We start from the raw sequence: 26369 nt of genomic DNA on the forward strand, positions 1-26369 counted from the left end.
CCGACAGCTTGCACTGTGTGCCTGGAGAAGCTGCAGACATTCAGTGCCAGCCCATGAAAAACAGCTAGGAAACGAGTTGTACCCTGCAAAGCCACAGGTCATGGGAGATCACCTCTTGCATCACTTTGACCTGGATATGAGACATGGAGTCAAAGGAGATTATTTCAGAGCGTTAAGATTTAATTACTGCCTCAATGGATTTCAAACTTGCATGGGACCTTTGCCCCTTTGTTTTGGCCAATTTCTCCCATTTTTAATGGGTGTATTTACCCAATGCCTGTACCTCTAGTGTATCTAATAAGTAACTAACTTGCTTTTGATTTTACAGGCTGGTAGGCCGAAGGGGCTTGCCTTGTGTCAGATGAGACTTTGGATTTGGACTTTTGGATTAATATTGGAATGACTTACGATTTGGGGAGACTGTTGGGAAGACATAATTGTGTTTTCAAATGTGAGGACATGAGATTTGTGATGGGCCGGGATGGAATTATATGGTTTGACTGTGTCCCCACCCAAATCTCATTTTGAATTGTAATTCCCATAATTCCCACATGTCATGGGAGGAACCTGGTAGTAATTGAATTATTGAGGCAGTTTCCTCATGCTGTTCTGGTGGCAGTGAGTGAGTTCTGACAAGAACTGATGGTTTTATAAGCATCTGGCATTTCCCTTGCTGACACTCATTCTCTCTTCTGCTGCCCTGTGAATAGGTGCCTTCTACCATGATTGTAAGTTTCATGAGGCCTCCACAGCCATGCAGAACTGTGAGTCTATTAAACCTCTTTTTTTAATAAATTACCCAGTCTTGGATATTTCTTCATAGCAGCATAAGAACGGATTAATACAGACTGGAAGTGCCCAAGCTAGAAGACTATGTACCTCCTTTGTAAAAGAAATTCTAGAGAAAATACTAAGCTACTGAGAAGAAATGAATCCATGGGACAGAGGAGGTTGCTTATGGTCATAGATAACAGGAAGTTATCCAGAGATTGAATACCAAATATCTCTAAAAATATGTCAACATAGTATTCAAAATTCTAAACAGGAAATGTATTCCCATTCTCCAGTAAAAAGCAGAAAAGAGAAGAAAAAAAGATTTAGGAATTGATTTAATGCCCAGACAGAAGCAGGATAGGGGGAGAAAAGAAGAGAAAGAAAAGTGACCAACAAAACTGTATCCAGTTTAGAGAAGTGGAAGCAAAAAGGATGTAAAATGAAGACCAAATGAGAATCAAAGAGAAAAACGTTTCCTGTGCTACCCGGCAAGGGAAATGGGCCCTCTTCAAGGCTGATAGGAGGGAGAGGAGGGGGAGAGCAAACTAGAACTTCTCCCACTCCAGCTTTCTTATCCAATTTATCCTGTGGAGAGAAGATCTACTAATAAAAGAGGAAATTAAATAGCCTGAATCATTAGTTTTCCCCGTACCAGCTCATTGGTGACATAGCCCACTATCTCCAAGTTGGCCAACCCTCACTAATTCTCCTAACAGTGAGGGTAAGGGGAGTGGAAAGAGATGAACTACAGGTATAAGGATCATTTAGCCAGCAAACTCTTGCTAAAGACTAACAATACAGTAACATTGCACTTTGCCTGTGAATTAGTTCCTAATGTAAATGTCTAATAAGGTGAGAACTATATTAATCAAAATGAGTCCTTGTATGGCTTAGAGTGCAAGAGTGTAGACTCACATGTTGTTAAAGAAAAAAAAAAAAGGAAATCACAATGGCCCTTTCAAGTAACATCAGGTGTAGAGAACAAGCTAGCTAAGCCAGCCTGGCAACTCTGTTCCCAGAAATCACTCAGGGATCCAGGTGCTTTTCCTCTTGCAGGTTTTGCATATGATCAAGGCAGGATCAGGCGGTATGGAAGAAAATAAAATTAAGGCAAGTAATATGCAATTTAATCCCTTACTTCCATTTACATGTCACTGATAAGATCAGTCAGATGGCTACATTGAGGTGCAATGAATGATGGGAAATACAGCCTCAAGCTGACTGGCTATGGCCACCCTAAGGAGACTGTGGATTAGTAAGAGGGAAAGTTCTAGGTTATTGAGTTCTACTTATATGGAATAAGAGGTGATGGATTTTGAGAGAAAACCAGTCTTCTACTCCAGTCTGCCTTGCATAGCCAGTCAAACCATGAATTTCTCTTTAGACACGTATTTACCTTGACCCCAAGGGGAAAACACAAGGTCTCATTCGGTTACTGCAACCAGTTCAAAGACTCAGGCCACCTGTGGATTATTCTTCACCAAGCCCAGCTGTGATTTGTTGCAGTTTAGTGACCTATAAACTAACAGACAAATAATCTCTCCCTCCCTAATACCCAAAATATAGTGGGGGGAAAAATGAAGAAAACCCCCATTGAGAAAAATGAAAAACACACAGAAGTCAGTGATTCATTGTGATTAGCAAATCCTGCTGGGCAGCATTGCAAATACCCTTGACTTAGCAGCAAAGTTCCTTGATTGGGTCCTGATTCTTCTTTCTGGGAGGAACTGTCCTTTCCATTTGGGTTGAAGAGTTCTGGCTTCACCATCTGAGAGGTTTTTCTTTTTCATTACCTTTTAGAAGCACTTCTGAATGGGATGAGGAAAAGTATCCCATTCTTGAAGTTGCAGTTTTGTAACTGTTAAAGATAGAGGATCAGATTGACTTCAGATATTGAGAAATCAGACATTTGTAGACTCAGCTCGGAGTCTCTTTGGCAGTATAACTTCCTGAGACTTAGTAGGCATTCAGTCTGTTTACTTCCAGTGAGCGTCAGGTGTAGGTAACCACACTTGAAACTCTCTTCTGGACATAACCTCTGAAGCCTCTGCATTCAGTTCTATTTTCTGGCTTCTGTGCTTGGTCTATCTCCCTATCTTCCTGTTAATGGCGAATCCTTGAGATCATCTGAAATAGCAACCTTGAGTAAAAAGACAACATCATTTGACTTTTATTTGGACTGACTTCCATTTTGTGGCTGACAAACCTTAATGAGCAATACTCGAAAGAGATCTGGAAGCTTATCACTTGCTGTTTTGGCTACAGTAGCAGTGAGCTGTTTCATCTTAAAAGCCCCCAAAAATCTGGATTCTTATTTGATTTAAGTTTAAGGTATTCGTTAATCCCCAGAGCTCAACGTCATTCCATTTTGCCTGCATATTCTTACTCAGGCTTTCTCTAAGACTTTGCTAGAAGCGGCAAGGAGCATCCAACAGACAAAATCATTGAGTTTTTTTCTTTTTTCTTTCTCGTTCTTTCTTTCCCTTCCTTCCCTCCTTCCTTCCTTCCCTCCCTCCTTCCTTCCTTCCTTTCTTTCTTTCTTTCTTTTTCTTTTTATGGAGTTTTGCTTTTGTTGCCCAGGATGGAGGGCAATGGCATGATCTCGGCTCACCGCAACCTCCACCTCCCAGGTTCAAGCGATTCTCCTGCCTCAGCCTCCCAAGTAGCTGGGATTACAGACATGCACCACCACACCCAGCTAATTTTGTATTTTTAGTAGAGATGGGGTTTCTTCATGTTGGTCAGGCTGGTCTCGAACTCCTCACCTCAGGTGATCCACCCACCTCAGCCTCCCAAAGTGCTGGGATTACAGGCGTGAGCCACAGTGCCCCGCCCCATTTTGAGTTTTTTTTTAACAATTTTATTTTTAGTTGTCTTGAAAAACTTAACCATCTGCCCTCGAAGTTGTAACTAAGTAGTTCGACACTAGCTTCCCAAGCTATGATATCTGTGTTTTTGCTGCTCACCACTAAACAATTAAAATTCCAAACGTTTTTAGATTTTTGTTATGACAGCACCTTACTTCCTGGTTACAACTTCTCTATTATTTAGGTTATAGCTAATCAGCTGCAAAAAGGAGACACAAGACGAAATGGCTCTAATAAGACAAAATTCATTTTTCTGTCGGTGCAGAGGATCTATTCCTTATCTCTGTCTATATAGTAATGTATATATAGTAAATATATGCTCACATATAATGTATATGGTAGTATACAGTACACAGTTGAGTGTACAGCCCATGATATTTTTATTTTTTAGGAGAGAGAAACAGATACAAATAACAGAGTAACAGTGTGTATTCTAGAATTTGCATAAGTTAAATGGTAGTATATTGCTACTAGACCGTTGTTTTCTTCTAGACAAATAAATTATTGATATTCCTTTATATGACCTACAATAATTAATAAATCACCAACTTCAATTCTTTTTTCTGGGTTCTTGCCCTTAATTCTGATATCAACCCCCCCCCCCCGGTTTTTTTTACACCTGAGATGTCATTCAACAAACATTTTTGGGCTGTAGTTTTCTTGGCTAACAACAAGAATTTGGACTATACTGTCTCTGAATGTCTGCCAGCTATACATCTTGTGTTTTGATTTTATTGGTATCAGAGCTAGGTCTTCTTTTCCTGAGTCTCTGGTTTGTCCTTGCCTTGTAGAACCTATAGATATGGTAAGCAGTGGTGCTTCCTTCTTCCCAAAAGCATCTTATGCTCTGATAATCTGCCCCTCATTTGTTTCTCGGAATGCCTTTCCTTAACCTTTTTACCCGTGGATGCTGAGGACCTAGCAATGAACCAGATCATTTAAGTCTCTTACTAATGTAGATTAAATTCATAGATCTGCAAGTGGCTTCTGTCAAGTGCATAAGACACCATCAATATATTATGCACAAAGAAGATTTTTGTTCCAAATTATTAACCTAGCTTCATTTTCCCTTGCAACTCATTTTATAGGTTTTTAAAAATGTTACTGAGTGGTAAAAACTCAGATTGTTTTTTCTCTGCTCTCACCCCACAACAATCAACATAGAAGACTTCTGTGACCAAATATATGTAGGGCTTTCCCCACCAGCAGGCAGCCCATCAGTCTGCAGTGGGCACCAGGTGAGTGCCTTCTAATTTAATTCTGACACTGTCTACCTGGAGATTGTGTTAGATCCCACAGGTTGAGGGCTAGTCCTCAAGACTGCCGCACAATCCCCTCGCTTCCAATGCCCATTGCAAGCCTCAAGTTATTTTGCCTGTGCTTCTGACTGACAGACTTATAAATCAGGATTCCCATGACCCCCTCCTTCGATTCCATTGATTTGCTAAAGTGTTTCACACAACTCAGGGAACTACTGGTTTATTATAAAGGATATAACAAAGGATACAGATGAAGAGATTCATAGGGTGAGGCATGGGAAGGGGCACAGAGCTTCCATGCCCTCTCCAGGCACCACCCTCCCAGTATCTCCACCTGTTTGCCTATCTGAAGCTCCCCAAACTCAGTTTTTTGGGGTTTTATGGAGGCTTCATTCCATAAGCATGATTGATTAAATCATTTAGCATTGATAACCAGTAGACAATGATCAATTCATTGGCCATTGACTATATATGTGGGTGTAGTTTTTTTTTTTTTTTAGAACTTATAAGACCATATTTCAGTATTTTTTGGCCTCCATTTTTTCTAATGGAGAGTCAATTATAGTTTGTCTTTTTTCTAAATATGATGACATTTTTCTCAGTCATGTTTAAGATTGAGCCTGCAGCCCCTCTCCCCTCTTTGAAAGTTGGAGTTGAATGTCCCAATCTTCTAGCCCTGCTTAGGTCATTCATTCAGAAGACCAACCCCCATCCTGAAGCTGCCCAGGGACAGCCAGCTGTCAGTCAACTCATTTCTGTAAAGAAAACACCACTTTGGAGATTCTAAGGATTTTAGAAATTGTATTGCCAGAAACAGGGTAAAAGGCCAAATATATATTTTACAATATCATAGCTATATAATATATATCTTTGAAATGTTCTTTATATTTTCTTGGGACATTTCACAGATTAATAAATGAATAACAAGCTCACAGAATAATTCAGACGTATACTCAAAAATCTTCATTGATTCCCTGCATCTTGTGTATTTACCATTTCCATTTATACATTTCCAGTGACTTCTTTTTTATTCAACTCGAAATATGCAGTTTTCTATCTGGCATAATTTCCTTTCTGCCTGAAGAGCTTTACTTTTTTTATAGCATAATTCTGCTTGTGACTAATCTCTTAATCTTCTTTGATTTGGAAGTATATTAATTTTGCTTTTACTCTTAAAAAATATTTTCACTGCCTGTAGATTTCTGGGTTGATATATATATATGTATATAAATATATATGTGTGTGTACATATTTTTTTTTCTTCTAGAACTTTTAAGACAGTATTCCATGATTTTCTGGACTCCAATTTTTCTAATAGAGAGCCAAGGACAATTTGTCTTTTTTTCTAAACATGATGACATTTTTCTCAGCCAGCTTTAGGAGTTTGTCTTTTCCTTTGGTTTTCAGCAGTCTAACGCTTACGAGAAAAGATGTGGTATTATTTGTATGTACCCTATATGAGCATCATTGAGCTTATGAAAACTATGACTTTGAGAAATTTTTGGTCATCACTTCCGCAAATACTTTTTCCTACTTAATGGTTTATTTTTGTTTTCTGGGACACCAATAATGTGTACGTTAGAGCTTTTTATATTCCCCCATAGGTTTTGTTACCAAACCAAAGTGGATCCACTCATCCAGTGGGGTAAAACCAAATATCCACACTGAGGTTTGCCACTGCAGAAAGGAGGGCATTTATTTGCAGGGAACCAGGCAAGGAGAATGGGGCAATGCACACTTTAGACCCATCTTCTCAGTGGCTTGCAAGCAAGGGTCTTTAAAGGTATGGGTAACTTTCAAGAAAGCAGAAGTTACAGGCAAAATCATACCTCAATACATGGAGGTTAGTCATTGCTTTGGTCTAAACGGGTGGGGTATCTTGAAGCAGAGGCTTACAGGTCATAAGTAGATTCCAAGATTTTCTGATTTGCAGTTGATTAAGGAAGAGTAGTTTTGTTTAAAAATTTTGGGACAGCAGAAAGATATGTAAGTTCTGGCTTATAAACGTGACTTCTTCCAGGACCCTTAGGAAGACCTTTAGAAAAATTTAGTCCTCAGTTCCCCCTTATCACTCCTGTTTCTGAAAAACAAACAAAACAAAACAACAACAACAACAACAAAACAGGTGGGACATATGTTAAGATGTTATTTTTAGTTTCTATCAAGAACCAAACATCTCATGACTCTAACTTCCTTGGCTTTTGTTTTAAGTTATTATTACTTTCTTGCTTATCAGGTTGCTCATTTACTTCTCAAGGCTTGCTGGGTGCCTGGAATTTCCCTTGAAGGAACTCAAGATTCTCCATTATTTCTGTGGTGGGGACATGGGTTTTGGGGTAGAATGTTGGGAAGGGTGCCCAGTAGGCTCCTAAGGGGGTTCCTACTCCCTTTCAATTTCTGAAGCTTTGTTCTTTTTTTTTTTTTCAGTATCAGCTGTATCTTTAGATTGAATACCTGCCACTGATTTATCTTCACATTCACTGAATTCCTTCTGTCATCTCCATTTTTCTATTAAATCCATTCCACTCTAGTAATTTTCTTTACATATTTCAGATATTTACTTTTTTATTTCTAGGACTTATCTGCTGAGATTCACTATCGTTTAGCTTATTATAAGCATATTTTCTTTAACTTTATTCAGCATAGTTATGAAAACTGCTTTAGAATTTTCGTTTGCTAATTCCAACATCTGGGTCACCTGGGAATTGGAAACCGATCATTTTCTTTTCCATTTAAAATAGGTATTATAAGCCTATTTCTTTTTATGTGAAATATCTTATTCTGAATATATTAAATAACATGTTGTAGAGATTCTGGATTCTGTTATGTTCTTTCAAAGAATGCTGAGTATTTTTAAAGCTGTTAGTTAACTTGGCTGAACTTAAACTAGAAACTCTGTCTGCCTTGCGTTTGATAGTCTGTTCTCAGGCTTGTTCCTTAACTTTAGCTGTGCTGCTTGGAATTCACTTTGTACAGGCATAATTCAGGATTCATTCAGATATTGGGGCAGAGTTGATTCATGGAACTTGGGGATTTCTGTCTCTTGTTTTATCCTTTCCAGGATTTCTCCCCACTTTCTGTTGGCTGTAGTTGCCCTAAGCTCAATCCTCTCATTCTGCAGACTAGTAATACTGTAGGCTTCTTATTGGAGTTTTACATACTTGATGTGATATGCAGTCTGGGACTTGTCTTCTATAAAATAATCTCTGAAAATGGGATATTCATAGAGAACTATTCCCTTTTTTAAGTGACAATTCTTGTCCAACATCTGCCTCTATTATTCACTGCCCAGTGTATTTGGGTAGTTGCTTTTCATATTTTTTTCCAGAGTTGATGATTCTTTTCTCTGAGTTTGTCTTAATAAGAGCTATTTGCTATTACTGGATACAGTTCTCACATATCCACTCCCATCATTTGCATATAAGTTAATGGCTACATTGCTCACTCTGGCATTCCATACTCTGCACAATATGGCCCTAACTTCATTTTTAACCTTCATTTTACACTTCCCCCTTATATAACTACCTCCTTACATATTGGAATCTGCTATGTCTCACTCAATCATTGAGCAAGAGGTTTTTGAGTTCTTTCTATGTATCAGGCAGCTGAGAATAAAACCAGTATTTTCCTTGCTGCCTTGGAGCTGATAGCCTAACATGAGACTTCCAACTGTGCTAGATTATTACTGCCCTGAACATTTTCTTATGCTCATTTACCTCCCCTCTATTTTAATTTCCTCATATTATCTTCTATCCTTTCTACCTATGAACGCTATCATCCCCAAATTCTGTTTCATCACACCCTATAGAAACTATATTTATTACATTTTCTTCTTTCAGTGTGGAAACTAAAGAATGCTATGGATTTAGTGCACTTTTATTGTGCTACAGTGTTCCTCCCACCGTGGGTGTACAGAAATGCTTAGTGCATGAATTAGTTAAGCCGTTGACTGCCTCCTTATTTAATTTATAATTTTATAATTTTTAATTTATGATTATTTAGTGAATGTTAGTTGCTGATAGAACAAGTGATTAAAAGCCATAACATTTCAATCCATAAAGGAAACTGGACTTTAAAATAACTTTCAAAACATTTTGATGTTTTCATGCATTGAAAATGTCTTACCTGCATTCTTTCCATACTAATATGAACCATCAGCACCTCAAGGATGAAATCGTCAGCATTTTACATTGATGTTTCACTCTTAATTAAATTGTTTGATTCCCTCTATCATGATGACGTTTGAAATGCTTTTGCAGTAACTTTCATGTTCTTTCAACCCAGGAGTAAATAAGGAGAATCTGAAGGTCAAGGAGGAACATTCTCTTTATTTTAACTCTTTGCATGTCTCATTTTATCTCTTCTCTCACCTGCCAACCAAGAGTGGCCTCACAGGTTAGTGGGGCAGTGGAGCTATTCATGTCATGTAGAATGGTTCAAATTCAACAGAGGTCCAGAGAACAGTTTTTGATACTTGAAACCCTGTCTTTCTTAAAATTTATTGCATATGCATTAGTACTATTCTCTTAAAAAAAAAAAAAGAGAAACACATATGTTCATGTTCAGATAAAAACTAAATCACTGTTATCTATCCTATGGGATTCTGTCTCCTGAGCCACAAATCTGAAAGCTGACAAAGGTTTCTATACCACTGTTGAGTGTAAAAGGATGTCTGTGAAATAGAGGTTATGTAATGAAATGCCAGAATTTCAGAATAGTCCAACGACTAACAGAGCTAGAATCAGAATCAGAACTGCCTAGAAACATCCAAAGCATGAGACCCTTGCAGATGATTCATTTTAATACAGAAGTGATGGTCTCTATCTAGTACACTCTCAGGATTTGGAATTTCTTGATAGCAAGTTTGTATCTTATTTTGGATCTATCATTGCACATTGTGCAATCTTGAAAGCATATGGAAAGGGCTGACATTCAACTCCAATATGGCCAAAACAATGGTGTAGCTACTATCTGTTCTGATTGCCAGTGCCTATACCATAGCAATTGCTAAATATTTTTATAACATATTCTCTCTCTCTCTCTCTTTTTTTTTTTTAACGGAGTCTCGCACACAAAGGAGATGAGTGTTTTATATTTTAGTGTGCTGATTGATTTTGACTGATTTTCCTTTGAGGAAATAACTTTACAGAAATGAGATAAGATTATATATTTTAGCACACCAAATGAATGTTTCTTCTAGATTTTATAGGGAGTTGATAGGTAGTATGTATATATGCACACATATATACATATGGATGTATATATACATATAAGTATAAATATAAATATATGTCATATACATACCAGAACAAACATATATGTATATGATACATATGTGTTCTAGAGTGTATATATACATATATCATACATATAAATGTTTATGTATACATACAGATACATACTATATATCACCTCTCTACTGGGTTTATGTGCTCTTGTTCACACAAATAATTTTCAGAATTTTATTTCTGATACACAACCATGTGTGTACTTGAGACTCTAGTTCATTTTCATGGTTAAAAACATCCTATTCTGTGATCCCACCACAACTTTTTCAGTTTTCTGCTGATGAATGTGTATTGTTTTCAATGTTATCATTTTATAAGCAGTGCTTCACTGAGCTTTCTTTGTTATGCCTGCTATTAATAGTATATATATGCAAAAGTTTATTTAGCATATGTACTGAGGAACAAAATTGCTAGGTGATAAAATATAGGCATCTTCAACTTTACTGGATATTGACCAATCATTTTTCAAATAGTTTAAATCAATGTATGTCACCAGCAATGGGTAACAGTTCTTTTGTTCCGCATCCATGTTAACACTTGACATTGTCTAACTTTTCATTTTTTCTTATGTTAATGGGGTAAAAATGTATCTCATTAATTTTTTATTTTATTTCTCTGATTTAAATTCATGTGGTAGAGAATATTTTCATATATTTATAGTTCATTTGCATTTTCTCTTCTATGAATTGCTTTTTCAAATCTTCTGCCCAGTTTTCTATTAGGTTTGGTTTACTCCTTAGAATATTATTTTTCTCAAAGAGCATTCCAAAAGAAAGTAATTGAAAGCATGTCTTCATCATGAATAGAACTGAGAATATATAATGTGAACTTCAATGTGGCGGCCAGACACTGCTTATTCTCTGAAAAGATAAAAACACTAAGGTAACATTCATTGCTGGACCATAATAGTACTTGGATTCCTGCTTAATTACAGATTGGGCATTGAGAAGGGCTTCTTTCCTGTCAGTAATTATACTGGAGGGGTTGCCTTGATAGTAGTGGTCTTCTGGTCTGAAAAGAAATCATGTACAGCTATGTGAGAGTGCCCCTTATGTGTCCAGGGAACACACTGTGAAGAGTCTGAGTCCAACTCTTATTCACTTTGACTTATCTCACTGATTACAGAACAAGGCTGCCGTCCAGACCCTATGGTTCTTCCAAGCAGATGTGCACAGGTGGCCTGCAATCTCAAGTGCTCTTCTATAAATAAAGTTTATTAGGGGATTAAGTGATCACTTGTCAATCTTGAAAGGAGTGGACTGGACCCATGAGCATGGCTGCTTTAAGATCTGAGGGATGCCCTGGCATCTCCTTGTTCAAGGAAGCTTTCTTTTCTAGGTCTTTCTGTGCCTCTGTACCTCTAGAGATTTCTGGGAATTTTTTTTACAAAATAACACAGCCCATAAGCGATGTAATGTATTAGATTATGTAGGGCATAATAAAGCACTCATGTTTTCCTTCCTCAACATATAGAAAACAGATGTGTTTCTAAAGCTGCTCAGAAAGTGAAGGTGTAAGGAAGAAAAAATCGTATTTTGCAGCCAAAAAAATGAAAGAACTATATTTTCAGGCTAAGGTCATGATGTGCATATGGGCTCACCTCTACACCTGGGTATGGCCATTTGTCAACTTAAAAAGGGGTGAACGTGAATGATCCATTTCAGTGTAAGTTGTCTGTGCCTGATATTTGTGGTCATGTTGAGATGTCCATGAAAATTAATGATAATAATGAGGCAAAAAACCTTTAATAGGTTGAAATTTCCTCTTGCTGGGTGTGGGTGAGATGACTGAATCCCCTTCCATGGATTTTATAGGTCATGTTACAATGGGAAATTGAACTAATTTATTTTAGTCTCAATTTCCTGATGTGTAACATAGGGATATTGTCATACTGCTTGAGTCCAAGTACTAGTCTTAAAACTAAAACAAAGAAAAAGAATGATTTTATACCATCATTTTAGCAATAAAATATCACTAAGACCCAAGGTGTTTTCCTGACTTTGCCGTGGATATATAGCTGATAAGTGAAATCAGGTTTAACCTAGACCCTACATCCAGTGCTATTTCTGCTAATTATACGCTTTCTCTCCTCTTGATATAGTGAGATTTGTTCATCAGATAAGGTAGCGAATATGAAAGGGTTTTGAACAAACGAAGCCTGGGCAGTCAGTTATATACCTTAGGTATTAATTCTTAAAGAGAGAGAGAGAGAAAAGGTTTATTTAGATCCACTCTCTGTCAATCAATTATAAACAAGCTACGCAGCGCTCCACCTACATGCAAATTATTGTGCCAAATGCTAGGAGTGTAGAACAGGGTTTCCCAGTCTTGGCACTAGTGATATTTTGGGCCAGATACTTCTTTGTTGTAGAGGCTGTCTTGTTCAATGTGAGATATTTAGCAGCATCCCTGGTCTCTACCCTCTAGGCACCAGTAGCACACCACCACTCCCCAGTCGTGACAACCAAAAATATCTCCAGACATTGCCAAATGTCTGCTGGAAGGAAAAGTGCCTCCCTAGCCCTCAGCTGAGAAGCATTGGTTTAGGAATATGGAAGGTGACCTCTGTTCTCTAAAGAGCATGTGCGAGGTAGGGTAGAGGGTGATGTTGGACTCATGATAATTTCTGTATGTGTGTCACAAATGAGAAAGCTGAGCAGGTTCACACTGAACATATCATACGAGACCTTATGTGGGCTGGCAAAGAGTTTTGTTTCTGGTTTTGGTTTTAGATTTTTATTCCATATATATGAATAACAATGGAAAATGCAATGACAAAAGTCTCACCACAATATTAGGAATGAAGAAACTCTAGCTTTTCCTTCTTAACAACAGTATCGCAAACAAGAAGTTAGTTTTCGATGATACTAAATTTCCAATTTTATCACAAATAAATCAATAACAAGTTACATAAAATACACTCTCTGTTGAAGTTTTATTTTTACTTATTTTTTTAGACAAGGCGTCTCGTTCTGTCTTCCAGGCTGAACTGCAGTGGTGCATGGCTCACTGCAGCCTTGAACTCCTGGGCTCAAGTGGTCCTTCTGTGTCAGCCTTTGGAATAGCTGGAACTACCTGTGCAACCACATTTTTTTAAAAAATTTGAGAGACAGGATCTCACTATGTTGCTCAGGCTGGTCTGAAACTCCTGAACTCAAGTGATTGCCCCCACCTCAGCATCCTGAGTAGCTGGGAATACAGGTGTGAGCCACTGTGCTCAGCTCTGTTGAAATTTTTAATAGTACAAAGATGTATTAATTAAACATATATATTTGGTTTTAATTATCTTATCTGAAGACATTTTCCCTGTATTTTCTATTCCATTGATTATCTATTTTTTACTAAATGGTCAGGTTTTTTGATTGGGTGTTAGTTAGTTCTGCTCCTTTTGTAAGTACACCAGTCATTAATCTCTGATTCTATATTATCTTTAGTTATTTTTATCTTTTTTCTTATAATTTTTTGTTTGTCTCAAGCCTGTCTTCCGAACTGATGGATATATTTGTAGCATTATCTATTTCTTGCTGCTTTCACTATGCTTTTTATTTCTGTAACAATTTGTTTATCTGCATTTTCTGAGACAATATGGGACATGTTGAAAGAAGAAATGTTGAAAATTGATGAGACGAACAAAAGAAGGAGGAAGATCCGAAGGGGAAAGCAAGGGTGAATACAGAGAAGCTATTTGATCTCTGGAACCGTGGACAAAGATCAGAGATTGAGGAAGCATGTGAAGCCATCAGTGGAGCTCACACTGAATTTGAGCCAATCCTACAGTTTCTAAATACACATAAATGGGTTCCTGGGTGCAGATAAATGGACTTAGAGCACAAGACGGCTCATTGGAACTAAGCTGGTGGAGGGTGAAGAAAGGGAAAAGACAAAATAGGGTGACTGTATTACTTTGGGCTCTCCAGAGAAACAAAACCGTAAAGAGCTCTATCTATATCTATCTCTACTGTAAGGAATTGGCTTACATAATTATGGAGGCTGAGGAGTCCAAGATATGTATTCAGCAGGCTGGAGACCTAGGAGAGCCAATGGTGTAAATTCCAGTCTCAATCTGATTTTGAAGGCAGAAGACCTAGGCACCAGCTCGAAGATAGACAGAGAGAATTTCCTTTTATGTGAGCTAACCAAGAGTTTTGCTTCTGTTTTTGTTTTTATGTTTTTCATAGGCAAAAATAACAACAGAAGCTGCTGTAACAGGAGACAGCACATTTTAGGAATAAAGAAACTGGCTTCTCCTTCTTAACTGTAGTCTCTCAAACAAGACTTTAGTCTTTGCTGATACTACCTTTCCAATTGTATTACAAAATAAGTAAACCAATAACACATAGGTGACACAAAATACATGCTCTGTTGAAATTGTATTTCATAAGTCTTTTATTATATTTAGACCTTCAATAGATTAGGTGAGGAGCCCACCCCCACTGGGGAGAGCAATCTACTTTACTCAGTCTGCCTATTCAAATGTTAACCTCATTTAAAAACACTGTCACATACACCTGCAAAATACTGTTTAACCAAATATCTGGGCACCCTGTAGCCCAGTCAAGTGGACAAATAGAAATTATCATTATGTTGGCCTTGTGGGGCCACTAATCCATAGACCTGGCACGAGAGACCTTCCCTGTTGCACACATAAATGCCTCAGTTTGAGCTCCTATTCGAGGAGTGCCCATGCATCTCGGCTCATTCATACATGCCTACCATTGGCAGACACATATGATGGACAAGAAGGATGAGAAATGTTCCTAAATCCTGTACTTCAAATAGTAGAAGTACTATCATTGCTCAGCATGACTGTAATCAGGGTACAAGAAAGCACTACAAATAATCCAAGGCTAAAGAAATTGCATATTATTCTGCCTTGATGACTGAGATGATAAAAGTATGTACATATACAGCAAGGAAGAACTAGAACACTCACTACCTTTAGTATTCTCTGCATGTCCCTAAATTCCTAATTCAGTTAATCCCTAAAATACAAAGTAGTGTCTCCATTTTAAGTCTCTACCTGTAAGTAGCTCATTTACACTAAGCTGGAGGGTCACCAGGTAATTACAAGAACTACAAAACTACAAAAGCTTCAATAACAATAAAAAATATACATTACCAAACAGAAGACCTCCCATTTTAGAATAGTCAAAGTCATCACACTTTATTGAGGAAAGAAACTTAAAAGTGAAAGTAAATCACAGCAGCTGAGTATACAATCTGCAAATGTTGAAATTATTCTATTTACCAGGTTTCTAAATGATGAACAAAACTTCAGAGCTCAGTTTAAGTACATAATCAACAAAACCCAAACATATTATATTTTAATGAGTTCCAATCACAATTCAGTAAATCATTCTGACGTCCTGTAAGAGATGAGTGCTTGAATGCTCTAGGAAAGATGGATACAGAGCGTTGTTGAGGGTATCTGCATGCTACAGGTGGAGCCAGGTGGAAAAACCAGTGGTAACATGGGCTCCTGGGGAGGTTCAAGAAGTTGTAATAGCTGAACCCACTGAACTATCTGAGCACTTAACTATTTGCCATTATTCGGTGCATATTAATGCATTTACATAGTATATTTAAAATGACAACTCTAGGAATGAGTTACAATCATTGCTGCCATTTGGAGATGAGAAAACTGAGGCACAGAGGGATAAATCCTAGACAAGGGATGCAGTGATGGAGTTGCAGAGCTGGAATTCAAACATAGGCAACCCATCTCTAAAGCTCACTATCTTCACCACTTCTCTCCACTGCCTCTAAGGAAACGTATGAGGCTGTTCTCCATCACTAAACCTTCATCAAGACAGGCTGAAAGTTCAGTATTCCAATAACACACACTAGCAGCAATCTCTTTGTCTTCAACATTTCAGAAATCCTCAACTTAATGTTCTCATACTCAATTTCGGGTAACGAAGAGGAGAAGTCAATAAAGGGTCAGAAAATGAGTTGTCAGAGAACTAAGTAGAGAGACAGGAAGAAATCTCAAGGGGAATTTGGTCTCAGTGAATATATTTTGAGCACTTACTATTTCTCAGGGGCTGTGGTCCATGATTCATAGACATTTTTGCTAAACACTTACAGCCCAACGACATCAATCTTATGGGGCCTGTTAATGATGAGGAGATGGAAGTCATGAACAGTTCAAGGTCTCGTTCAAAGTGCCAGACTGAGGACACAATTGAGCCAGCTCAAAGCCAGGCCCTGTGAATCTAAGATTGTGTCTTTTTCTTTCACAAATAGAAAGTTTGGGTCAGACAAGTCAACAGTAAAGCAAGATAAGGGGAAATGAACTCAGGGTATAGCTAAAGACCTGATCATAAATTCAGATACTATAAAGGTCACTGAGATTGGATATTGGAGAATGAAAGAGCCACTTGGAACCACTTATGTCTTATATGCAGCTGCCTTTTTTCTCTAAGAGTCCCTAAAGCAGATGTTGGTCATTCTAGGAAAAGCCTGTGTTCCCTCTGGGACTGGGATTTAGTGAGTGAAAATTCTGCAGTGCCTCCTAGCACTTTTTATTCTAGAGCATTGGTGCCACTAAGCATTACCTGGATGCTGGACTCCCTGCCCAGAAGAGGCTTTTCATTCTAAACTATACGGAAGGGGTGCTAAGTGGTGCCTTCACAGACTGTGTATTCTGATGCTGAGAAACACTGTCTTTGAGAGGATTTGTGCTTCTGTGATTTTAGTATATCTCACAGGTACAAATTTTGATCCACATGGAAAGTTTAGCTTTTAATTAAAGTGTGCTGTTATGGTGATGTCTTTCAGAAAAATCCTGAAAGGGAGCTCACTTTGCAGCACCCTGGGGCAGGGAACACTAGTCTGGGAGTGGAAATGACCACACCTCCTGGTGTCCCAGGACCTAGGGAGTTCCCAGGACATGGAACTTTTTGTTCTAAAACAAGGAATAGTCCTGTGCAAAATGGGAAGAGCTGGTCACTCTCGCTGTGTGTCAGAGAGAGAAAGAATAACATAACCTACAGCAAGGGCCACAGGATTACCGTGTTGCTACTCTTGTGCCTTATTTTGTGAATTTAGAAGAACGTATTGAATGGAGAACAATTCCACACTCATATGGTGGCATAGTACTGCAAGGTGAGAATATATTTTGGTCAAGTTTCCCCGTCTTATATTTCCATTTCTAGAAATCTGTTTTTTATTTTAAAAATATATATATACTTTTTAATCTCTTCAAATTCACCGCCAAAATTTGTAGTACTCTAAAGTATCTAACATGAACAATTGAAAAAAAAAATACAGAAACCAAAACGTGAAAACAAACTCAAGTCGTCACTTTAAAATTAGTGCAGAGAGGTTTCAGATCTATTTGATCTTACCTTCTAATACAGAATAAATTAGGTATAGAAATCAGAAAAAAGTCACCCCAAATCAGTCTTCTGAGCAAGGTTTTCTTGGGGCACAGAAATAAGATGTGATCTTATCAGAGGAAGCCCCTTTCTTGGATAATTCAGCATTTTGCCAAACGCTGAAGATGTAGTTGGACCACAACTCAAATTGATTTATGTAGCAGAATTCTGTTTTGTTTGCTTGAGTTGGCAAAGTTTCTCTCTGAGGACTGGGAAATCTCTGCAGCTTCAGCGTGAGGCCGGGCATCAGAGGAAGGGTGGCAGCAAGGAGCCGCTGGTTGTCAGCCTGTGAGAATGCCTTCAGGTGACCACAGCATCCTAAACACAGCCCTGGGAGAGATGACATCTCCCTGAAGGGCTGCCAAAATAGTCCCACACCAATATGGAATTGTAAGCCTTTATTAAGTAGTTTACAGTGTCTGCTTCAACAAATGCACCCACTGCTGTGAAGACACCCACCGTGCCTTGAAAGAGATGCAAAGAGATCAGCCAAGGAAGAAAATGTTTTGGGAAATCCTCACTCTGATGGAGAAGTCACCTATCCCCCATCCCAACTGGGAAATGGAGCTGGGAAAAGCAGGCGGTTGCCTTTCTTTGTGCTTATGTGTACATGTGTGTGCCAGTATGAATCCACATTCAACACACACTGGATATTTTTAAAAAATAATACTTTCCTTGATTTAGAAAGAAAAATTTCAGTGGAATTAGCTTGTCAACATGAAACCATTACTGTTTATAATTTATTTCAGAACTGTTCAAAGCATAGGGAATAGAGAGGCACCCTTGGCCGATAATTTGTAATGTTCGGTACCCAGTTAATGACCTTTTACATATGGACTTGAGCAGACTCTGTGGATACAATATATCTCCCATATCCCAGCGGGTCGGGCCTAATTGATATCATTAGAGACCCAGTCCTTTTGCACGTGGCCTTGGAGATGTCGGCGTTACCAAGAAAGCTGCTTTTGATTTATTTTGCTTTTCTTCTTCATTCTTTACCTCTTTTCTTTCTTCCTTTCTCAAGTCCCGCTCAAAGGCCAAACTTGTGAAGGTTAAAAATTCACAATCCAACTGCAGGGTTGGAACACTCTGGCTTGCAAATCTGTTTCTAAAGCTGGGACATCTAACGCGTCGCCCTTGGCATGTCTAACAGGTAGTGAGAGAGCCCTTTTTTTTTTTTTTTTTTTTACAAAAAAGGGGCAGTCTATGTGTAAGATACACTGAAACATTTCAGTCACTTCTCAGATGTTTCTTGTTCCCTTTGGAAGAATAGTATCTTCTTGCTTCAGCTGCAGCAGAAAACTTGAGATCTCTAAATGATCTTATAAAACTTTTCTCTGCTCAGGTGCAAGTTCTGTGTCCCCTTAGCTCTGATATAAGTTTTCATCCTCAGTCTTAAGCTCACAATAGAACTTTTATATATGGTGATCAACTCTTATAAAAAGTCTTTAGGTTTGACTTCTGTCTATTTAAGCTAAAACAATCCAGTAAATATGTTCAAATCAATTGCGGTGAGTAAGCTTATGTGTTTTAAACTATTTTCAAATCTCTCCATCTGTCAAGAAAAAAGATTCTGAAATCCGTCAGCCAGAGATCATGAATTTCAGTTGATTCTGTCAGTAACCAATGTTCAAGTGTGCCATCTAATAGTACCAATTCAATTATTTAGAGTATCTATTTGTATCCATTTGATTGTATTCAAAACAACTAAATGCATTGTTTTTTGATATTTAATTAAAGTGTAAATTTAAAAATAATAACTTGCAGAAAAGTATAGGTATAGCCATAAGATTTTAGGGGGCAGGGTCAACCTTTTATGCTTAGGGAGTACAGGGTAGATTAGAACGCTTCCATAAGCTCTTACTTAATTGATACACAAAACCATGTAAGGCATACAGAGTATTCCTGTGCTACAGATGTGGAGGCTGATGCTTAAACAGGGGGAAATGGTTTGCTTAATTAAGTCTCCACATTTGGGATAGAACAGGGACTAGTACCTAGACCCTACAACTTCTAGTTCAGGGCTGTGTCCATTTCTAAGTGAAGCCTGTTTTTAGAGATGGGTCCAGCTCACAACATGACTTGCAAAGCTCTGCAAAGTTTACATCTCGAGGCCAGACCTCTTCCCTACTCCGCTTTGGATTTATGTCACTTCAGATTCTGGCTAGGTAGAACTTACTATGTCAAGTTTTCTTTGTTTGTTTCTGCTTTTCTAGGCCTTCTTTGACATTCTTCTCTCTGTCTGGAATATTCTGCTCTGTGTATCAATATTTGTGCTATGAAGGAAAACAAGTTTACATTCTCAAATTCGTAAACAGGGTTTTGTATTGTAGAACTCCTCAGGGTCTTTAATATGCAAATGAGTGTTGCAAAAACCTCCATGGGACTGACAGACTGCAATGTTTGTCTAATTTAAATAATCACAGGAGGTAAGTGGTTTGCCCAAGATCATGAAACCAAATAGTGACTCTACCATGACTACTGTCTGGGCCTCTAGGTTCTTGGCCATCATATCACACTGTCTGCCTGCTTTCTATAGCAGACATTAGTCTCTGAACTTGGGTCAAAATATTGTATAATTGTTTGAGAGGAAGAAAGTTAGAGGAGAAAGCTGGCTTTGCAAATAATTAAGATTGTAAATAGAAATATAGTTTTTCCCTGGCATCTATGTCCAGCGGGTAATTGCAAGTAAGAGCCCTCTGATGCAGAGAGGGCTTAAGAACATCTCTTCAGTTTAGTAGCATCTTCCTCAGACACAAGGGATCAATGTAAGTGTTCTCCAAATTAGTAGCAATGAGCAACTCTGATTTTCCAATGACTTTTCCGCCAGGTGCGGTGGTGCGGTAGTCCCAGCTACTTGGGAGGCTGAGGCAAGAGGATCACTTGAGCCCAGGAGTTCTGGGCTGTAGTGTGCTATGCTATGCCGACTGGGTATCCGCACTAAGTTATTCATCAATATGGTGACCTCTTGGGAGTGGGGTCCACCAGGTTGCCTAAGGAGGGATGAACCGGCCCAGGTCAGAAACAGAACAGATCAAAACTCCCGTGCTGATCAAATGATTTTCCACATAAAATATTATGGTCTATAAGATGAAAATGAAGCAGACACACGCTGCTTGAGCCACTATTTTAGGAATTGCCTCTGTCTCCTGGGTCTATTCAAATTTTGAGCATTTCATTGTTCCTTTATGACACGTGCTTTAAAAAGCATTGGTTACCCCTGAGCCTTATAAATCATCAGAGTCTGACCACTGGTGAATTCTAGAGAGAAAAAATAAATAGGGCAGGGGGGAACCTGGTACAGCAAAAGAATACAGGAAAGATGAATTTTATTTTCAAACATAATCTTACTGACACTTCTGGGTTCCTTAGGCTGCAGGCAGGGCAGACCCAATCCACACTACAAACTTTTGAAAATTAGAAAAAGGTGCATCCTCAGGGCAAAAATAATCGCTTTCAGGGCCGACAGCTTTGGTGATGAAACTCAGGTTGCACTCCAGGCCCCATTTGCCCTCTCAAATGGTTGTCTTAGTGTAGGGAGCTCTCTGCATAACTGCACAGGGAGCAGTGAGTATAGAGAACCCGCTCCTCCATGTCTCTCTCCTGCCTGCCTCAAACCATGATGTGTCATGCTCGGTCAGAGAACACAGCACCATAAGGAACCATTACCACCTAATACATTTTTGTGGGCAAAAAGTGTTCTTGTATATACTTCCCCCTTGGGTACAGATCATATAACTGTAATTTCTCCTGGAGCTTTCCATTACTTTGTTACAATGCTGCATCCCCTCTTCACCCCACAGATCCTACTCATTCTCTGGAATTTTCCTCTTTATTCATCAGGCTTCGCTCTGTCCTCCCTCTTTTTTGGCATATGCACACTGACTTTCACAATCCTACACATATGTAAGGTTTAAAGAGTTCCCCAGCCATGATCAACGGTAAATAAATCCCAGAGGCAGCATGGAGTTACAACAGTTTTATTTCCACCATCATTCTCTTGCCTTTACCGTCCGTCTCTAAGAAAAAAAAAAAAAAATTCCTGGTGTTGTTGGGAAACCAGATGATTGGGTTTGGTTAGCGGAGATATAATGGTTGTGGTGTTTCTTAGGGGAACCTGAGGGTGAAAGTGCAAAGTAGGCTCTTGTCTAGGTCAGGGAGGGGCCCATTCGTTATTTACTTTAAAAGGTATTGTTGAGAATTCATCAAAATGAAACACAGGTGTTCCTTCTCTTATGGAAAGGGCAGAGTCTGAAGTCTAGCAAACTTAAGACTGAATCTTGGTTTGGCTACACGTGATCCCAGTGAACTTGGGCATGGTAATTTACACTGGGACTCAGTTTCCCCATCTGCAAAATGGGATTGATAGTGCCTCCTTCTTGCCTTGCACTAAGAAGAAATGGACAGAATGTCTCTTCAGACAATTAGTTAGATCACTTTCCCTGCCATTTCCTGAGCCTCTGGCTTTTCTCTTTATTTCCTTCTCTCTGTCTCTCCCTCATTCTCCAACATGCCTCTCTGTTGTGCTCACTCCTTCTCTTCTCCTCCCGCCTTTCCACGAGAAAGTGGTATCTTCTTTCCATCTTTTGCCTTTTCCACCTTCTTTTGGAGGATGATGGCACAGCCCTTCCCCTCCTGTGAATAGAACCATTTTAATCAAGATAAAACCACCATGGGATCCTCGAAAAGGTCACGTGGAGCCACGGTGTGTAGTACCAGTCCCACAAAGAGATCATCCTCCATGAAGTTTCAAATTGAAAAGAACATTTCTGTTCACCACGTCTTTCCACCTTAACAAGGGGAAGTTAAAAGACCTGCTCCTGAATTCAAGGAGCATCAAACTTTACATAGTTTGCTTCACCATAACCCTACAAGAGTGAACTATTCCCAGGAAAAGGCTTTCATGGCCATTTCAAGGGAAATACCTTGCAACTGATCAAGGACCTGACCCAGCCATAAAGGAGGGGAGGGACCTTATTTAGGTGATATTTCCCCCTGAGGTTATTGTTCCTGGGTCAGTAAGGAGACATTTATGTCTAATAACTTTATTCTGATTAAAAGAAAATAAGCTTCTACCCCTCCACCCCAGCCTCCATCTAAAACGCTTTTGGGACCAACTCAAACCTTTTAAGTGAATAAATTCAGTATTTTTTCTCCAGCATTTTAAAGAAATACTCCTTTGCTTTCAATTAAATACATACATTAAATATATAAATACATATATATGTAATTATATATATAATGTATTAAATCTATTAATTATATATTTATATATAATATATATTTATACTCCTTTGCTTGCAATCAAATATAAATATATACACATTTGTATATATATGTGTATATATATACATTTGTATATATATGTGTATATATATACATTTGTATATATATGTGTATATATATACATTTGTATATATATGTGTATATATATACATTTGTATATACACATTTGTGTATGTGGGGTATATGTATGTGTATACATACATATATCTATATATGTATAATACATATATCTATATATGTATTATACATATATCTATATATGTATTATAGATATATCAATATATATGTATTATAGATATATCAATATATATGTATTATACATATATCAATATATATGTATTATACATATATCTATATATGTATAATACATATATCAATATATATGTATTATACATATATCAATATATATGTATTATACATATATCAATATATATGTATTATACATATATCTATATATGTATTATACATATATCTATATATGTATAATACATATATCTATATATGTATTATACATATATACGTATACGTATATATATAAACACATGTACACAAATGTATTTATATATACACACTTACACAAATATATATGTATCCCTGATTAAGTATCTGAACATTGTTACTTAGATCTCTGAGAGAAATGAGACTGAGTCAGGGTTGAGTTGGGAGAGATTATTTATCATTTCCATTTCTGCCTCACTCCTGGTTTCTCTTCTCTTTCTGCAGTAGACTCCTCCTTCTTTTTGACTGCACCAGGTACTCTGAATTGTGGCGCACACGTCTGACAAAGCCATGGCAAAGCACAACTGTCTTTCCAAGAATTAAGCCCTTCCTGTGAATTCATATGTCAATCCAGTTAAATTGTTAAATTCCAACCACTTTACTCAAAAGCCATTTATTCAAATATATTTATAAAGCAAGCAACAAAACCACCCACTGTCAGATGCTCACACATATGCATACTTGGACACCTCACCAGCCCGTGCTGACCTGACAGTAGGCAAGGCTGCTATATTTTACATTGCTTGAAATGCAATAATTAACACCTGTTAAAGGAGGGAAAAAAAGACATCACTACCGTGCAACAAATTACTGAAATCGGTATGTCTAATTTTTCAAGACTCAGTGCTGAAAGGAAGATCCCTGCTATAAGTTAATATGATGTGGCTGTCGCTACTTACACTTGCCAGCACCATGGTATCAACAAATGGCTTTTTGTCTTTCTAACAAGGAGACAGTCTTCACTGGAATTCCTAGACAGAGGTGAGCTAGAATATTCTAGTGGAGATTTTAATCACTTATGTCCTAGTTTTTGAGATTTGGTCTCAAAAACCAAAACTGGTCGAATTTAGTTGTTTGGTTTTGGTTTTGAATTCAGGATGAAATGCACTCACATATCAGGATCAAGTCCCCTTTTTTTCTCTTTCTGCATAGATCTTCACTTCTGTCTACCCTGGTCGACTATGCAAACTTTAATCCTTTCCCATGTCTACTGCGATATAAGTAGTATTCTCTTTGTTTTTCACTTGAAGGAAAGGGTGTTCCGAGTGGCTGACATTTCCAAATGCAGAAAGTGATTTAAGGGAGAGGCCAGGCTTGATTCCCTAGCCTCTACCCAATTTCTCCCTCTGGACTCATAATGTGGTTTTATAAAAATAAAAATGTATTAAAAGAATATACTCTTGGCAGACAGTGAACCCAGTCCTGGAGTTCTAACTGCACAATTTAAATTGACAGCAGTGGGAATTCTTTATACACAAGAGTCAATTAAAATTATGAAATTGGGCCCAGGGTAGGTTCAGGGACATTAACATTCAAAAACACTTTGACATTTGCAATAGAAGTGGGCCAGGCATTCCCTTCAGGATGCCTCTGAGTTCATCATTTAAACTTGCCCCTCTTTTCTCCTGATTTCAAAATAAGGATCTCAATGCCCTCACTTCATCTTCCAGGGCTGATTAGCTAGCTAATGGACCATCTTTCCATGTTTTCAGTTTTCTCATATTTCAGTAAATGTACCAGACTTGTATTGCCAGTTGCTCTGCAGAAAACTCTGGTTTCTGAGTTTTTTCCTTAAAACACAAAAATATTCATCTCTCTTCACTATTTTTTTTAGTAATTGCATGCCCATGTTAATCCTCTAATCACTGACAAAGTTCTAGTCCATTAAAACTGGTACTGCACTTTGCTTCCAAATTCCTCCAGCTTCTCAGCTGGAGCCACCTCAGTATCAGGGGCCAGTGAGAAATTGTGTCTCTGAAGCCACAGGTCTCTCCCTGGTCTGTAGGCACTGATTCGTCTGCCTTGCCAAAGAGAGGAACATCATTTTACCAGCTGCACAGAGACTTTCCACCTGTTGCCTTCTCTTTTCTCTTGTACAGATGCTTCTTCACCATCTGTACAAATCACTCCATGTGACATGGGGTATGTATTTGAAGTAAGAGGGAAGGACACAGCAGTTCTCCTTCTTGTCTGTTCTAATCTTCAACACTAATTGGTTAACTATGTTTATTATATTATTATGATATCATACACAGAGAAGTGGAAAGTTTTGAGATGTCAGAAAATGAGTATCGATGAAAATGTCAAGACCAACCAGAAACACTTGTGTGTGCGCCTGTGTGTGTGCGCCTGTGTGTGTGCGCCCACACAAGTGTGTGTGATTTACTCATCAGCAACTATTTATTGAGCATTGATAACTTTTGTCAGTCATATTGGAGAGCATCACATAAGGATGTATAAAATATGGCCATGACCTCCAGGACTTTAGAATTAATTTGCAATTAGGAATCCCATCTGGTTGCAAAGCAATGAGTAATATATCGCCCAGATTTAGGAAAACTTAATTTCATCAAAGATGAAAAAGCAACTTAGGGCTGTTTCTTGTGAAATGACTCTTTGCCCTCTCAAGGCAAATAGCAATAAGGCCAAAATTTGCAATAAGAATGCAGTAAATAAAAATCTAGTCTTCTTAAAGCCATCAAAGTTGTGGAAAAGTCATTGAGTTAGGTACAAATTCTAATCTGACTGCTGCTAAGAGCTGCATGCATCCCAGTGAGTAACAGAAAAGACGTCCCTATCTCTCTCCCTTTCTGTGTATATGTACACACATATGTACATATATAGTATAGATTAAAATATTACATAATTTATATTTAAATTATATATAATTATACATAATTATAGGTAACAATAAAATTCTATACGTACAATTGTAAATATAATATTTGTTGTTAGTAGAAATTTTAAAAGCTAATTCACTTCTGAAGAAAATCAACTAAATTACCTGGTCTTTTCACTATATATTGATTAACAAACAAACAAGCCAAAATGACCCTGGCAGCTAATAGCTAGGTTGTAATGTTCCCTACTGAACATAAATTTTTTTTTTTTTTTTTTTTGGAGACAGAGTCTCAATCTGTTGCCCAGGCTGGAGTTCAGTGGCACGATCTCGGCTCACCACAACCTTCGCCTCCTGGGTTCAAGCAATTCTCCTGCCTTAGCCTCCCAAGTAGATGG

At 38.0% G+C, this 26369-nt stretch overlaps 2 long non-coding RNA genes across 4 annotated transcripts in view; one reads left to right on the forward strand and one right to left on the reverse strand.

The window, feature by feature from the left end:
* Positions 1–26369, forward strand: part of LOC134808481 (uncharacterized) — a 140190-nt gene that overhangs the window by 37475 nt on the left and 76346 nt on the right. The window lies entirely within an intron of this gene.
* LOC104002448 (uncharacterized) overlaps positions 5703–26369 on the reverse strand; it is a 185608-nt gene continuing 164941 nt past the window's right edge. For both annotated transcript variants that reach the window (XR_010151529.1, XR_674759.5), the window contains exons 6-7: positions 9026–9201; positions 5703–6980 (exon numbers count right to left, since the gene is read on the reverse strand). This is a non-coding gene — a long non-coding RNA (uncharacterized LOC104002448). The remainder of the gene's footprint in view (positions 6981–9025; positions 9202–26369) is intronic.

Source organism: Pan troglodytes, chromosome 16 (genome assembly GCF_028858775.2).
Source record: "Pan troglodytes isolate AG18354 chromosome 16, NHGRI_mPanTro3-v2.0_pri, whole genome shotgun sequence".
NCBI lineage: Eukaryota > Metazoa > Chordata > Mammalia > Primates > Hominidae > Pan > Pan troglodytes.